Source organism: Tinamus guttatus, unplaced genomic scaffold (assembly GCF_059628265.1).
Source record: "Tinamus guttatus ecotype Peru unplaced genomic scaffold, ASM5962826v1 Tinamus_guttatus_pri_ptg000215l, whole genome shotgun sequence".
Taxonomy (NCBI): Eukaryota; Metazoa; Chordata; class Aves; order Tinamiformes; family Tinamidae; genus Tinamus; species Tinamus guttatus.
The window spans coordinates 685,645-702,506 of NW_028288749.1; the positions used below are offsets into that span (position 1 = coordinate 685,645).

The 16,862-nt window shown below is 38.7% G+C and overlaps 1 long non-coding RNA gene across 1 annotated transcript in view; it reads left to right on the forward strand.

Annotated features, from left to right (window-relative positions):
- Positions 1-578: 578 nt before the first annotated feature.
- Positions 579-16,862, forward strand: part of LOC148594665 (uncharacterized) — a 73,754-nt gene continuing 57,470 nt past the window's right edge. Inside the window, exon 1 of the long non-coding RNA XR_015913382.1 lies at positions 579-611. This is a non-coding gene — a long non-coding RNA (uncharacterized LOC148594665). The remainder of the gene's footprint in view (positions 612-16,862) is intronic.

Genomic DNA, 16,862 nt, shown 5'->3' on the forward strand with positions numbered 1-16,862 from the left:
GCCACCCCAAGGCACTTGGTTTCAACAGCTCCCATGAAGGTCTTCTGGGTTTGTGCATGAACCAATTACAACATTTGATCCAAAGAGACTACTCTCACTTTTGCATCATCTCCAATTGCTAAAGTCTAAGGAGAAACATATGAGCAAAACATAAAAACACTGATATTTAAGAGAAAACATGGAGAAACCACCTAACGATAGATGAACTCATGAACTCACGTGTTCCACCTGCACATTTGTGTTTACATATATCACATCATGCAAGCTGCTGTTGTATCAGCGTTGCATCAGTGTCTCAGCCAGCATAATACTGCTCCAGAGTGTATTTATCATCCACAATGTTTTCATAATACAGAGTCTGTTACTAGATCGGCAGCAACATTTGTTTTCTCTCTTTGAATATGCTGCCCACACTGGCTACACATTGGCAATCATTCAGACTTTTTTCCGCCCATGGCCTTATACGCTTTTATTTGGAGAATATTGAACATTTTATCAGAAAAAAAGAAACACTTTCTTAAGGTTAGGAGAAGAGCTAACTACAGCAAAACTAAGCTGAGCTCCTTATTCCTGCAGACTTTTTTTTTTTTTTTTTTTTTAATATACCAACAGTGTTACCATAGGAAGCCAGTGGCCAGAAAGGACTAGCCACAGAGGCCATAGAAACTGTTTGCAATGTTTTTTTTTCCTTTCCAACCAAACTACACATCACCACATCTGTATCAAAACATCTGAAAGATAAATTAAACCATCTAAGCGAGCTGCAAAAAGGGGCTGCTAATCTAAATGTGCTGCAATCAAAACTCCTTTGTATTAAGCCCACTCCACAAAGTATGAATTCAAGGAAGGTTGCCTGAAAGTGAAGATGTGCCTATTTATACTGAGAAATATGTAACCAAAGCAGGCATGAGATTAAACAGTGTCCAGTAGGTCCATCGCATCTGTTTTGTAGGCTGCTGGGTGCACTGCCTTTAATATTTCACTTCTCTTCTTTTTTGAATCGTTTCTAGTGATAATTCCATGGAATTATCCAACATAAGTCAAGGTCTCATTCCTGAGTACTAACAATAGCTTTCAGCTTTTCATTATACATATTATATAGGTACATATAGACACTACATTTTATTCTTTCTACTAAAGGAAGCATCATCTTTCATAACAGCTTTATGAACAAATGAACTTACATGAAAGTGGAAAATATTAGATTTCCTAACAAATTGTATCGATGGGTGTTAAAATAGGAATTACTCCTGAAGAAGCACCTCAAATCAGTTTTTAATGGCTCAATTCACCTCTTGTTTTGGTGCACCCAGAAAGTTGCACTTCTTTCAGATAAATATGTTTTACCCACTGATGGGTAACAGATTTGATAGCAAAGGGAATTCCAGTCTACAGGTCACAGTATATATGGAATTAAATAAATATGCTTGCATAGCAAAAGAAAACAAATGCATGTGCATATTACCATAGCTTTGGTTTTAAGGCTGCAATGATTACTTTCTTGATTTCCATTTTAAAAGTGTATATATATATATTTTTCCATTAGACAGTGGTCCCTTGTGCCTGTCAATACCTGGAGATGCAATTTAGTCATGGAAAATTAAAATGTGTCGTTTGAGCTGCAGGAGCTTGTCTTCAATAACGGAGCTGTCCAAGCAAAACTTGCCTTTACTCAGAGTTTCGTGGGCAGCTGGTCCCCGTCCAGGAGGAAGCTTGCAGACATCAGCAACTTCTTTGCTGCTAAACCCCCCATTATTAGAAAAAGTCTGGAGAAACAAGCAGAATAATGATGAGACTCTAATGGGAATGGCATTATTTTCACTTAAATCTTCTAGCAAAAAATGGATGCGTTGTAACGAATGGTGTTCACATGGCACAAATTTCTCCGGGCTGATAAACTCCTGTTGGCTTGTGGGATGCCTTCAGGTTCCCGTTGTTTGCTGTGGGCACAGGAATTAAGATCATTTCTCCTGCTTTCTCCATGTCCATAACAAATGCAAACCAGTTAAGTGTAGACCCAAAATCGTGCCTACACTTACACGCTCATCTTGGGTTATGCTTATATCCAAAGAAGTAGCTCCAGGTCAAATAAAAATATTTCCAATATGTACATGTACCCTTTACTGATATTTTTCTCAGAGAAAAAAAAAAAGCAAGTATTTAAAGAAACCTAAGTTACTGTAGATGCAAATTTGGTAACAGCACTTGAGGCTACGGAGTGATCTGAAGCTAGTAATAAAACTTTAAGTAAAATTATATAATTAAAGCTACACGGGGGATATGAAAGAGCTATATGCATATATCTCCATGCATGTGATTAGATACTATGTCCACAGTTACCTAGCAGACATATGAGCTACAAAACAAAACGTAAATGCTGTCTTGCTGTATAAGGGAGAGAATTAAATCTTTGTAGCTGGATTTACTAGAGAGGCATTGAAATCAATCTCTTTAAAAGACATTTTAAGGACATAAACAAGTATTGTATATACCCAGGGCAAAATTAAACATAAAAATGTATTGCCTCTGAGGCAGAACAAAATAGTTTCTTGCAGTGAACAATATTGCAGAGTCGCAGCATGAGTTTTGAATTCTATTTCAGTGAGGAGGCTCTGGAAAAGAAAAACACATTAATAATAAGCTTCTGCCTGTGATAATGAAAGTTTTGAAATTCTTGATTTTAGTGGGCCTTGTAAGTGAGGAAAAGCTTTTTAGTTTCTTTTTATATATATAATTTTTTTTTAATGCTGAGCAACATCCTCTGTGCTGTTTAGTGGCCATGATGTGATTTTATTTGCATTAACAGACAGCTGGCAACAACATGAGCTCACTCGTCAGGAAATGCTCCTTTTTTTTCCATCTCTCCTCCTTCTCCCCACCTTATCCCAGCCTAACTGGCTTGTTCCATAAAGCCTCATAATCCTTTGCCATTTACCCTCTCTGTGGCTACCTATGCCCATGGCTACCCTCCCTGACACCAGAAATGGGGAACCAGCACCGTCCCCCACCGACCAAGCAGAACCACTGGCATTTGGATGAATTCACTTATAAAATATATGGGAAGAAACACAGTCCCAAATGTGTAGTCATCTTGCAACGGGATACGGGAAATGGGCAAAAAGGGGATTCTTCTGCAGCATCTGGATGGTTGGCTTAAGTGTTTATTTTTACTTCTCTTGTAATAGCTGCTTTTCTGGCTTTCCAGCTAATGCAGAAGAGGAACTGGAATATACCGAAAACCAGCTATAATCATCATGCAACTTCACACTGTGATGTATTAGCTTGGTGCTGCACAGCAGATGCACTATGTTTAATTTTAATGTCTTTGAAACAGCATGGACGCAAAGATGCACATTTGGCAGTCCCATAAGAAATCATTTTCCCCCCAACTTTTTTTTTTTTCTTTCTCACCGTTGTCTTGGAAGAATCTCTTGCTTTTATGCCCGTTTCCCCAGCGCACTGCAACAGCTTTTGCTTTTCTGAGAGTCACCGGAGCTCCTCCGAGAGCAGTGGCACTTCAGTGCTCTACCACTGATGAAAGCTTGAGTTTTAATTCTGCAGGGCACAGCAAAGTGGATCCAAGGAGGAGAAAAATAATCACTGTGCATTCAAGTCAGCATTCATGCCTTCCAAAAAGAGAGAACTTACTTAAAGTCTTAACCTATGCTGGTCTTAACCTACACTGGGCTTTATTTTTTCAATGTTTCTTTCCCATAATTTGAATGCCGTTTTATGCACTTGGCTAGTAAAATCATCTCCTTCCACCCTCCTCCACTCACTGTACACCTTCCCCTCAGGAATACTAATGTCTGCCAGTGGGAAGTAAGTGCTGAACAGCAGTTTTCTTTGTGCTGAACTAATTTAGGAGGAGATTCACCTTGCCCTCCGCTTTGCTAAACCAACTAAGGTTTGCAGCTTTTGACCAGCTATTTCTAAATATAAAAATAAAACCATCAATACAGCAGTAGGGAACCGATGAAACAGTTGCCCTTCCTAGAAGGCAAGAGAAGAAGGAGGACCTTCTTCTTCCCCTTTCGTTCCATCAGCATGTAGGGACTCACTGCACTTCAGCCCAATGCCAAGTGGAAGAGGGTTGTCAGGGCACCCCAGTCAACGCAAGCAGCAGATGGTCTCAAAGCACTCTACAGATATTAATCTGTTGTGCTCAACTCCTTTAAAAGTCCTTTCTGACTAGATGTACATGGCCAAAATTGTCAAGTTTTGAAGAAGAGAGATCAGTATTTTTAGTAGATGTAAAAGACTATAATGGATGATTCCATTAAGTAACAGGAATTTTATCCTATGGAGGTAGGATAAGAGACCATTGAGCCATGAGAACTCCAAGACACGTGTTTCTGATGCAGAAGTATCTTTCAAGATGGATCCTTTGGGTCACCTTCCTCAGTATTATGTCAAAGCTTCTTATGAGTGAAGAAAATGGATTTCCCACTTCTTCCAGTTCCTTCCTAGAGAACTTCAGGTATCCTCCCAAAGGAAGATCTCGCTCCACCCCAACATTTCCTATCCAGTCATTTTTGTTAGTAACATATCCTATCATTAACATGTCCTTGACTCGCACTGTTCGCAATGGTATCTGCAAGGTCCAAAGAGAAATACTATCCTTTCTCCTCTTGCTTAGCCCACAATCCTTCCTCACCATTCCCTCAAGCAACTCATACCCTGGCTCAGCCTTTGCTTTTAGTTTGGGAAGAGGATTGCAAAGAGGAATGGGCTGACTGATAGGACCACAAACACAGTGAAAATACTCCCAAGTGGGGAGTCTTATGCTAGATCACCTTCATTTAAACTCACATTTTTTGCAGAGATTCAGGCCATCCTGGAGAGGGACCAAGGAGCTTAATATATTAAAAGAGCTAAGAATTGCTCCCTTAAATTTTCCAAGTAGTCTCCCTATCCTAAAACAAGAAGGAAAGATGGCTTCTGAGATCTTAGAAACTTACAATCTCTTCTGATGGGTATTGCCACAGTGCAAGATCTTGAAGGGACCTTAAAGGATTGATCACCCAAATTCAATGGGATGGTGCCCTTAATTCTTTCTGGTTCTTGCGAAAGCTCTTAAACAGAGACCAAATGTCAATCACAGCCAATTAAAATTTGAAGTTTATTGTATGGTTTTTTTTTTTTTTTTTTTTTTTTTTTTTGCACATCAGGTTAAAGTATATTGCTGCAATTCTGCACGACAGGCTGTTGGAAGTAAAACATCGTGATTTTGCCAATTCGCTCAGCAACAGCTGGGACAGAACTGTATAAACCATGACTGTTCTTTTGCTGCCTGGCCAAATGTGTAAGCCAGGGTGATTCATATTATGTGTATTTATTAAGCTGTTTACATAATAACCAGCCAAGGACTCTAATAATGAGGTTAAACTGGATTACATCCACATGGCACTTGCCCCACTCCACTTACTCGATGTGGATGCATTCACAAGAACTTCAGCAAATATAGCTTCTATGTTTTTAAACAGACTCTTTGTCAGATATAAATTAAGGAATATTTTTAGACTTTGAAAGGCAGTAACTCAACAGACCCCTTCTCTGTGTGCCCCCAAAAAGCCATAGAGGCTTAAAGAGGGGTAAGGGAGACAGCACCACCCCAGTAGTGCTGTGTAATTCTATAAAAATACTGCTCATAAGGAAACAGAGGCACTACCTTGAGACATTGAATGCATGGGAAGGATCTAAAAAAATGTCCTGTGGGATAACAACAACAAAAAAATATATCCATAACATTTGCCTTGCTTGCTTGAAGGAAATGGGATATTATGGAAAGGTTGTTTCTATTATTTTGGTAGAGACCAAAAGAGAAACAAAGGAAAAAGTGCCTGCTCAGAGGATTCTTCCTGCAGAAATTCCAGTGCAGCCTGGCTTTCCCACTCGGAAAGACTCCCAAAGACATCTGAAGGTTGCAGGGTCATCTGAACTACACTGCTAACCTGTCTACACTGGCCCATTAACACACGGAAGCTGCTTTATGGAATTATTCTGCCAACACAGGAATCAGTAAGGAAAGAGAAATCATATTAAACTTTGATATTACTGATGTTATTGCAGCTCTTGCAAGGGCTGAAGGGCAGATATGAAAGGAGGCCCCTTTCATAAAGTGCATTAATGAATCAGATGACCGTGTGCCAGTGATGGCAAGAGAATATATGTGCATTTTTACTGGAATACATACTTCTGAAGACTAATGAGCAAAGCCACGGCTGTCAGATGATCAATAAAAGAGGAGAAAGATTTTAGGATTAGCATCAGAAAACTGTTAAAAGGCAGCAAAAGAGAAAGAAAAAAAAATACAGCTTTCACATGAATGTAAAATGGACAAATACATACAGGAGCTATTGCTCAGCTGTTGTTGCTTCTAGATGTTTTTCATGTTTTTCCCTCCACTTTGTTTTTTCCCCTTGCTCTGAACAGTCAGCACAAAATGTCTTTTCATTTACTCACCCACTAAGACTATCTGATGCATTAAGTCTAATTTCTGGTCCTGTAACATCTTGATGCAGTCGTGGGATGATTCCAGATAAATGCCTGTTACCTGCCATAAAACAACTGTCCAAAGATAAAACGAAGAAGAATGGATTGTGCTGATTTGTAACAAGTTTCATCAAATACCTTATTTGAGCCATGTGGGAAACGAGACACTCGAGTAAAGTGTTTGTTAAATGTATTTTGATTATAAGATACCACTGCTAGTGTCATTGAAACCTGTGACATATGCTCACAGTGACATTCTTTAACACCTGAGGGTATTGTTTAAATTTCCATTTAGCACAGAAAAATGAGTTGAATTTGTTGCAAAGAAGAAATCAGACAGTATTTACCAAAAAGTCTCCCAACTCCTCAAAGCTATCTCTATGTATTTACTAAGAACACAATCTAATTGCGTTGTCCAGAGGCAGTGTTACAGATATAACTGTATATATTTCAACCTGTGAGGAATGGTAACATGATTAATGTTTCCTGATATCAAGCCAGAACTCTTCAGGTTAAATAAATTGTCATTGACTGATATGAACTTAGAAGCCAATTTCACTTTCATTGATGCAAATACCAATTAGCACTTGAAGATTTGTTGGCAACTAGTGTCATAAATGGGAAAAAAAGAAAGTTTTGTTTATCTATTCTTTTTCTTTGAAGAATTACAAAAGCACCCAGAGGATGCATATAGAAAAGCAGGCATCATCTGAAGCTAGAAATGGTATTTTATTAAAAGAAAGTGCAGAAAATATTATTGATCTGCTTGTGTTTTCTGCCTAGGACAGCTAAAGAGGAAGTTAGGGTAGCACCGTATACCTCTCTCTAGTTATTTTCTGATAAACATTGGAGCAAAATTATGGATAACCACAAAAATGGCCTTTGACATCAGGGGTAGTATTCCTTTTTAAATAGGGGAAAAGAGATTCAGTAGTCATCAGGTTAAATATTAAATGAATATTAAAGTGAAACAGCTCCTTTCTGCCTTGCAAATTAGCAAAGTTGAAAATTAGAGACCAGACCACTACAAAACTACACTCATCATTGTAGGCTTCAACTTCATCAAATATGACCATTAAGTATAAGCAGAATACTGTAGATTTTCAGAATTAACATATAAAAACTAATATGCCCAACTAATGTCTCGTGTTTTCACATGCCAACTGTCAGTATATTCTGTCAAGAATTTCATGTTTTATTTCACAGTGATTAAAAAAAAAGCCTACTTACTCTGAAGCAGCAATAGTATTATGCATTTTGGTAACTAGCTTCACTTATGTTAAACAAAATATGCTAAAGTTATACTAGAAAAATATCACAGTATTCATACTGGGCATACACAACAATATCACAATCATGATATTTAATTGCTGTCATAAGTAAGAATATCTTTTTTTTTCCCTGCTCATGGAATGCAGCTGTATTTTATATTTATTAAACTACTGCCAACCTGCTCGCCAAACTGATCTAAACAGTCTTCTGCTGCAGTTTGGGGCCAAAGAGTTTCTCTTTTATTTCCTGGCTTAACACCACCTCCGATAAAGCTGATTATCCTGAAATGCATAAATATATAAAGAGATAAACTTCGCAGCCATGGGGGAAAAAGAAGAAAAAGAAAGAGTATTCTGCTTGAGGTATTTTAACACTTTAGATTTGGCAATCACAGCCTATGCATCATCCAAGTTTAATTCTCATCAGCATCATAAATTATCTACATACCTAGATACTGGTTTCAAAGATGTTTGGACTTTAGGCAAAACAAGGCTGGAGACCACAGAAAAAAAATAGATTTCCTTAAGAGAATAAAAGCCTTAAAATCTCATTCAGGTGAAACTAGAATAAGTCTTTTTCTTATCATAATAGCCTAGCTGTCATTTTGCATTAGAAATGTCTCTTTTAGTGTCCTTACTCGCAGAATCATTTAAAAAAAGGCTAATAAGGACCTCAAAGGGTTATCTAGACTAAGATCCTGTTGCCTGGAGGGTGCCAATTGCCCTTTTAGGTGCCCTGTGGTATTTGAAGCTGGCAGATGTGACAAGGCCACACGTGCCCCAAAGGCCAAGCAGGGTCCCCTAGGTCATCATATATATAATGCCTCTGGATAACCGCTTTTAAAGAAGGAAATGCTACTAATTATGTTGCCTTTAAACCAGGGTTTCGCTGTACTTTTCTTTCTCTCCTCTTGCTGCAAAGTACTCCTGTCTTCCTCACCTAAGACGAAGAGGACTGATTTCCCCGTTTCTTGCAGCAGCCTTTTACATATTTGAAGACTGTTCCCACATCTCCCTTTAGTCTTCCTTTGCCTAAGCTATCTCTGTTCTTTCAAGCTGTCCTTGTAGATCATGTTTTCTAGGCGTCTAATTATTTTTACGACAGATTTTTCCCTTTTATATTGCATTAAAAATGCGAACGCACCTTTCCATTATAGAAGATTATTTCTATTCTACTGTCAGCTTTCTTTGGGGAGAAGAAATTGAGTGATTCTTCCCTTGCTCTGCTCACTTCCCTTGCTATTATCTGCCTCTACTTGTTTCATTATTTTAGATTTATTCTGTTATGCCCTGCTTTTGATTCTTTTCTAACCTCTGCTGTCTTTATCAGCTGTCCATGGGTGACCGGGTCTCTTTTAAAGTTTCCTTTCCTATTAAAGAAATCTGAGTAGTAAGCACTTCCACTTGCCTGATATACAATAGCTTTCACAACCGGGAAAATAAATCTGAAAGGAGCCTTTCCATCACGTGTGAAGGGAAGGTAGGGTCTGATGGCGAAGTTCTGAAGACATATATTGCACACCGTTTTATTCCCATTTGCACCCAGAATATTGCAGAACCCTTATTTGCAGAAATAGGGATTAAAGTTTAAGGAACATGAAGTGGGAGGCAAACAGCAAAAGCCATGGGTAGATTTGAGAAGCAAGGTGGAAAAACAAGAGAAAGGACACCCATTCTGAGTGGCTTTGCAGCAACAGTGCTATGCTCTCATTCAACACATCCATTTTCATGAGGGCATGTTGATTAAAAAACATTTCAGAAGACTGCCACCAGCCATAAAGAGTAATGGCTTTAATTTTCTAGAGGCAACCCAGCCAGGAAATGAGGGGGAGCAGAAGGATATAAAGGAAAACAAAGGGCCATATAATATTTCCTACTCTTGCTTACCTTCAAGTTTTCTTCCCTTCATCCCTCTTCTACTATACATTTCGATTGTGAGTAATTAAATATTCATACTGACAGCTGAGGTCTTGTTCTTAAAACACGATGAAATAGAAGCACGATCACAATTTTCTAGAAACACCCTCGTTCAGCAGCTATAAAGATTTAAACTCTTGGAAAATTGATGGTAACTCTGTGGAGGCAAAGGCAGGGGAAGCTTTCCATGGATGGATATAGAGGTTTGATCAGGTGAGGCTGGGGTTTTCAAGGTAGTGCCTTGCTGTGAGCACGGTTTTGGGTTTTGTGTTGGGGGAAACGCTGCTGCAAGCGGAGTTGGAAAAGCAGCGTCCAGTCCCCAAAGCACAGACATACCTGTAAGATTAAACAGACTCCAGGCCATGCGGATGATGAATTTCAAAGAAACGGATGAGTTTCTTCAGGACAAATAAAATCTCTTACCTAAATAGGGGGGCAAACACCTTGCCAACTCTGTAGGCACTTCGGGCTAATAGCTCTGAAGGATCCTATATAGGTTAGACAACAGTTTTTCTCTTTTGGATGATCATCAGCTTCCCTGTGATGCGCATTATGCTTTTTATATACCGTAAATTCCCTCAACAGAATACTGCACACCATGTAAAATATGAATTGCCTTTGAGTCGTTACATGTGTCAGCCAAATGAAATTAGAAATCTCTTCAAAAACAGGTTTTTTTCCACATTTTTCTTTCCCACCAAGCAGAAAATATGTTGGTCTGAAAAAAATCAGAAAAGCGTTTCATTTCACTAGGAATTATTCAGGTGAATATCTAATCAGAAGCTCTGTATTTATGAATTCTGTGAATGGCGCCATCACACACTGATACCAGGGAAACACAAATAGCTTAAGATTGCATTGCGATTAAATGAGCCCTTTCACTGAAAATCTGAAGCTGGATTTAAAGTATCAAGCAACTAATGTTGACCCTGGGTGTTCAGAAGAGTTGTGTGAACGTTACTGATTTCACAGAGGTACCACACCAGTAATGGGCTGTAAGGGTAAGCTTAGTGTTTACGAATGTGTTGTCCTGAATCCCGGTGCCACTGGACTGCTTGGCACTGCCATTAGGACTCTCATTAGCACTTTCTGCTTGAACCCTACGGGTGTTATTCAGTGATGACAGAGACAACACGATTCCGTCCTGTCTCTCCAGATCTCTCCCTTGTTCCTGGAGCCCACGTTAGACAGCACAGTTTTCTGTTTTCATGGCCCATATTATTTTGCAGACTCTCATCTTCATCTTCTTAAGCGAGCTCCACAGGCCTGGGTCTCCTGTAGCCTTGTAGCCTACAGAGTAGCAAAGTCTTGTAGGAGACCACAGGCTGTGCTTAGCTAACAGCAGAGACCTGTGAGCTTGCCTTGGCCTGCCCAGAGATTTGTTTTAGCTTGTTGAGCTCCAACAGCAACTGTCTAATCGCCAGGTGCCTGCCCCTGCTCTTCCTTCCCTGGCTTTGTGCTGTAGTGCTGGGTCGTGCTTACCATGTTATTGCAATTGTTTGACTTTAATAACAGATGTTATTGGGTGCAGAATGAGGTATCTGGGGCACCAGAATAAGAGCTCGCATAGGGAAGTACATGTGTGGGAAGACAGAAGCCTTGGAAGTACAGACACAGGATGATGCTGGATGAATACCAGCCAGCAGGGAATTCAGCTCTGGGAGGTGGGCAAACCCATTCCAGGGGCATCAAATAAGCGTCAAACACGTATCAAACACACTCCACGTGAAGATAGAATAAATTCATATGTAACAAGGACTTGCGGATCAGCAACAGCAGGAAAAGGTTAGCAAAAATATAAAGTCTGTTGGAGCATGTAAGAGCATGTTAGAAAAATACAAAAATGACCCCAAAACAATACTAGAGCAAACAGAAAGCAGCCATCCAGACCATACTCCTCCCAGATAAGTCCTGATTAGACTGTTAGGTCTTTAATTAAACTCACAATTATTTCTTGGCTTTGAACACAAAGCATGTTTCTTTCTCCATGAGACTATGGGTGTAAGAAACTCGTGGGTATTGAAGCAACGTAACCAGGACTTGGATGCAACAAATTGGCAGCACTGGACCTTGTGAACTCAGGCTCCAAACCTACCTGCACCTGCCAGATGAGTTTAGACAAGTCACTTCTATCTCTCTGCCTCATCATTTTTCATCAGCAAAATGAGGGTAGAGAGACTGACCTCTGCTGATGGAAAGCACTGAATAAGAGGAGTGAGATAGTAGGAATCAGCCTTAAACTGGCCTGCAATTCAATACAGACTTTCACAACTTGTCTCCCTCTGGAATTTTTGACACCTGAAAGTTCAAAGGTTATCAGACTCTGCCTCCCTGAGTGCTTAAGTTTTATTCTTGCTGCTGACTTCAATATAAAGAGGGAGAGAGAGGGAAGAATTGTTCCTGTATCAATTTCTCCAAAATACACAATTTGCTGATCCGATGGCAGCTCCTCAGTAAAAAAGGGTCCCTTTAGAAATATTGTTCAGGTAGCTGATACAATCTGTGCACCAAACTTTGCTTAAATATTTACTGTTTTTTTTAAATAAGTTGTCTGCCAGGACTGTTTATTAATTGCTTCTCAAATCTCTACTTGTAGTCATTATTATTATATTATAATCCTCAGCAGACACATACGCAAAGATAGGTCCATTATATACTTTTAAACAGATTTTATATTTCTTTAAACTTACTGCTCTTCAGAGAGGTTATCAGGAGAGGCTTCCCTTTCAGTTCAGAAATGTTGTAAACCAGAGCAAATTCTTCTGTTATACAGTCCCGCAAGAACAAAACAAAACAAAACAACAGACCTGTAACACCTGATACAATTTAAGTGCTCTAATACGATTTAAATGCTCTAATTAGGGCATAATTAACATTAGCTTCATTGAAACACAGCCAAAATCAAGCATATTAAAGCAGTATGCATACCCAGACGTGATGCAAAGGTATTTTACATGAGCATGTGAACAAGATAACCACCAAAAGGGCAAAGACAGACGCACGGGGCTGCATGCAGGAGCCATCCAAGAGAGAAGAGGTTGTTAAAGCAGTTAGGCAGAAGGGATTATAAATAGGCAGGGTATATGTATGGATGTATATGCAGTTGTGACAGTCTCATATAAAATGCATAGATAGCTTTGGAAAGGTAACAGTACCCCAACACCCTATTTTACGGAAGTTCAAGTAAACATCAACATTGTTCAGAAGTTCAATATTAACATTCAATATTGTCCAGATTTATTCTAGATCTACACTGAAATGGTTAAGGTTGTTTTTCCACATACCCTGCCTGAACAAAAAAATCAATTTGTCCTTTTGACAAGTGTAGAAAATCGTCAGGTATAATACTAACTGGCTTTGCACAATTTTTTTGGAATGCCATCTGGTTAAGCTCTAAAAAGAATGACAGTTAATATGTCATATGGCTGAATTATTAAAGCATGTTAATTTACCACATATATGCAAAAAAGTAACATTTAATAAAGTTAAAAAAAAAAACAAAAACTCAACAACGGTTCTTAGTTTTTTCCTCAACCTGAAGTCAAATTAAGAAGACAAAGTGACCGCACTATATCATGTGTCAATTTTCCTTTAAACCCTTTTTCTTTCATCCACTGAATAGGACATACGCACAATGCACCACAAACCAGTTCTCTTTAAAGCAGTATAGAGGAGTCTTAGGGTGTTTTTAATTTGCTTTTTTTTAGAGCAGTACAGAGGAGTCTTAGGGTGTATTTAATTTGCTTTGGTGTTTGAAGAAGCATTATGTGAAACCACTGCAATTGAATATAAAACTTTATTAAATTCATTAACAACACACTCTGTGAATCATTGTCGCTACTTATATAAAAAAGCTGTTAGTTCTTAACATTTATATCCTCAATTAGCTGTACGTGTACAGTGCCATGGAGCTGGTGCCCTAGCGTTAGCATGATGGGTATATCCTGCTGATCTACGGTGCCACAAAATACTTGCTCTTGTTGGCCACAGTATGGCTATATTTGGGTTCAAGGAAAGCTAATATTAATTATATCCTAAATACTGCACTTACACTGTGTTAAGGGCCCCAGGCTTTGGCTACAGAACAGGATTGTTGCTCTCGGGCAGGACTCTTCTAGTGATGTTAGCACTAACCAGGTTGCTTCTTTTCCCAGACTGGTCTTTCATGCAGAGTAGCAAAGAGCCTATCAAAATCACACACCTGTAGTCAGGTCTCCTACACCACATTTAAAGCAGTGGCAAATCATGTGGAGAAGTCAGGCCGTAGAGTTAACTGTTGTGTTTATTTCTCTCAGAAAACCGCGAATAGAGTTTGTCAGCCTACAAACAAGTCTTCAGCTGGAAGTCTGTTAGCCTGCCTCAAAGATGATGAATAACAGGCTAAGCACCAGCTGCCCTCTCTCCCTGGATCCCTTCCACAAATCTTCTGAGTGAAGAGAGAAACTAAAAGGCAAATTTGTCTCCCGTTTCGTTAAAATGGTAACAAATCTGAATGAAGCTGAGAATTTTGTGCTTCTCATAGGCGAACTAAGTGCATTCTAATATCAAAAATGAAAGCTGAACTTCCCTGAAAACCTGACCTCCCTCTCTGGCAGCTCAAATACTCCCTATAGGGAACTCTCGCTTAGTCTAGAAAGTGCTTGAGATCAGATTTACAAAGCCAATAGTAGTAGTGCTTTTGCCATCTTTTCTTTTATTGAATTTTTTTTTGGCATTGCAGAGTCCAATAGAGGCAAATCTTTAAAATTCAGGAAATTAAAAAGAATTCCCGAAGACTTGCTCTGTGGTATTTCCAATTCCTATCTTAACCTGTTGTCTAATATCAGAAATTGAGAATTTATGTTTACTCCAGCAGCTGCAAATCCCGGGGAAGAAACTTCCTCTGAAAAGCTGAGCAAAATGTCTTGCTGCTTCTATACCAGATTTGCGCTTTGTTATGAGGATGAATTATACTCATTTGGCTGAAAGTGAAAAGAACGCCTAAAAAAACTGCAATACAGCTTAGCAGAAAATTAGAGTTTCTCTAGAGGAATATGTACTAGCTTCTGGGTAACAGGTATAAAAACACTCTCTGCCTCTACGCAGCAAACAACGTAATTACATCAATTTGCCAGGAGGATAAATTCATCAATGCAAGGAATTTCTCCATTTACTCCAAGAGCCTGGTGATGAAGGAGATTCAGGACCCAGCTGGAGGATTTCATCAAAGGGATAGAGGTGAAGTGCAATGCTAGGAATATAGCAGCACTAATGAGGAGGGAGGCATCGCAGGATCTTCTAAGCTCCACAACTTAAAAGACTCTGAGTACACACAAAAAAAGTTTATCTGCGGCTCCATTAAGCGAAGTGTCAGCCAAGAGCTTGACAGATGCTCGTTGGGAACAGCAGGCACATGCAGTCATTTCAGAAAGACCTCACTTTCAAAGGGATGCATTTGGAGAGCTCTCCAAAGACTTGGGAGACTCCCAAGGGAGATGAAAGTTGGCAATAATAATAATAATAAAAAAGACTCTATAGACATTAGAATTATCTTTCTTCATCTTTCTTCAGCTATGGTCTGAATTTTGGGGTAAGAATCTCAGCAAATACAAATGAGCCTAACGGTCCCAATGTAACAAGGCACTGGCAATTTGAGTGACAGATACCCAGACTCTTTGCAGTAAAGCTCAGATCTTGGTCAGAAAATCTTAGGGAACCAATGCATTGCCCAGCCACAGAGCACTCTTTACAACTCTTTGAAGCCCCATATTTTAAACATATACTAACTGGGAGTCTTGAAGCATGAATTCTTTATATATATGATGACTGCCATGAAAAAAAAAAAAATGTTTTTTTTGGTCACCGTAATTTTATTGGTATTTTTGAGATAATTCCAGTTCTTTTGTTGGAAGGGGGAAGAGTTTCCTGCATATTACGGTAGGTAGTAGAACACGCACAAAATTTCTACTAAGTGTTTGGGGATACTTATTTCAATCCAGATGAACCATATTGTCTTGTTTTCTGTAAAGGATGAGTTCCCTAGATGGGAAGAAGTTGTGGAAGGGAATTGGTAGTTGAACAAATAATTTTACTGCTAATGATCTGCCTCCCTCTCCTTTCAGAAAGTTTGATTTCTCAAAAGAAATTCTGGTGCTGAAATCGTGAGATTCCTCTGCCATTGAAGGAAAGTAGCTTTGTCCGAGTAATTACTACCAAAATTGCTGCTTAGATTTTCCCTTTAATGAAGAACTTTTGTTTATATTGCATTACACCAAAGTTGAAGTTCAGCAAAATACTGTTTTAATAAGGAAAAAAATGTAATATTTGTTATTTGATTTTTTTAAAAGGCAATTTCTTAATAACTAGGAAAAAGATCCATTGCAAAGTTTTCTTTAGTTCTTTTTTCTCAGTGGGACAGAGATTGTAATCTTAAATCCTCCCAAACTAAAAGAATCATACAGCCAGCCTCTGTGTGGGAGACTCTATTCTCCCTTGTAACAGCGAACCTTTGTACATAACTTGCAAGCCCTTCTATTAATTATTTCTAAGAAACCTTGATTAAGATTTCTATATATTTTTTCTGGGCTTAGTCAAAGGCATGTATGCTATCTAAATAATACATAAATAAAACGTCCTTTATCAGAAACTGAAACCCACATTTGATGTATGTGCAATTCATTACATGTTTTAATCTCAGTTTCCGTTGATTGAGATATAAACCATAGGGACAACTGTCCAGGAACAAAAATAACTAAATAAAGTTATCTTCACTATCCAATAATTAAACACAAAAACCTTTCAAGTATAATGAGAAATGAGATGAAGTGAGAAAAGTTCTGTTTAAATAAACAAACAACAAAAAAAGGAATGGTGTATTAAGAGTCTTTTCTCATCTATCACAGCCTAATGACAACATTTAAATGACAGAACTAGGTGAACTCTATCGATATAACAAGTTTTAGAAGTCGGAGCAGAGCTGAGATTGCAAGATCAGGTTATTTCTGAAGCGGTGTCCTGACAAGGAAACATTTTGAACTCAATTTATTTCTCACCTAGAACAGACTTTCAGAGCGATACCAATTTACTATGAGTCTCTAGTGTCTACGGGGATCTGCAGCCTTATTCTCAGAGAAACTGCTTGCAAACTTGAAAGGCTTGAAAGCTTAAATTGCAGGAATCAAATGATCAAAAAATTCCCGG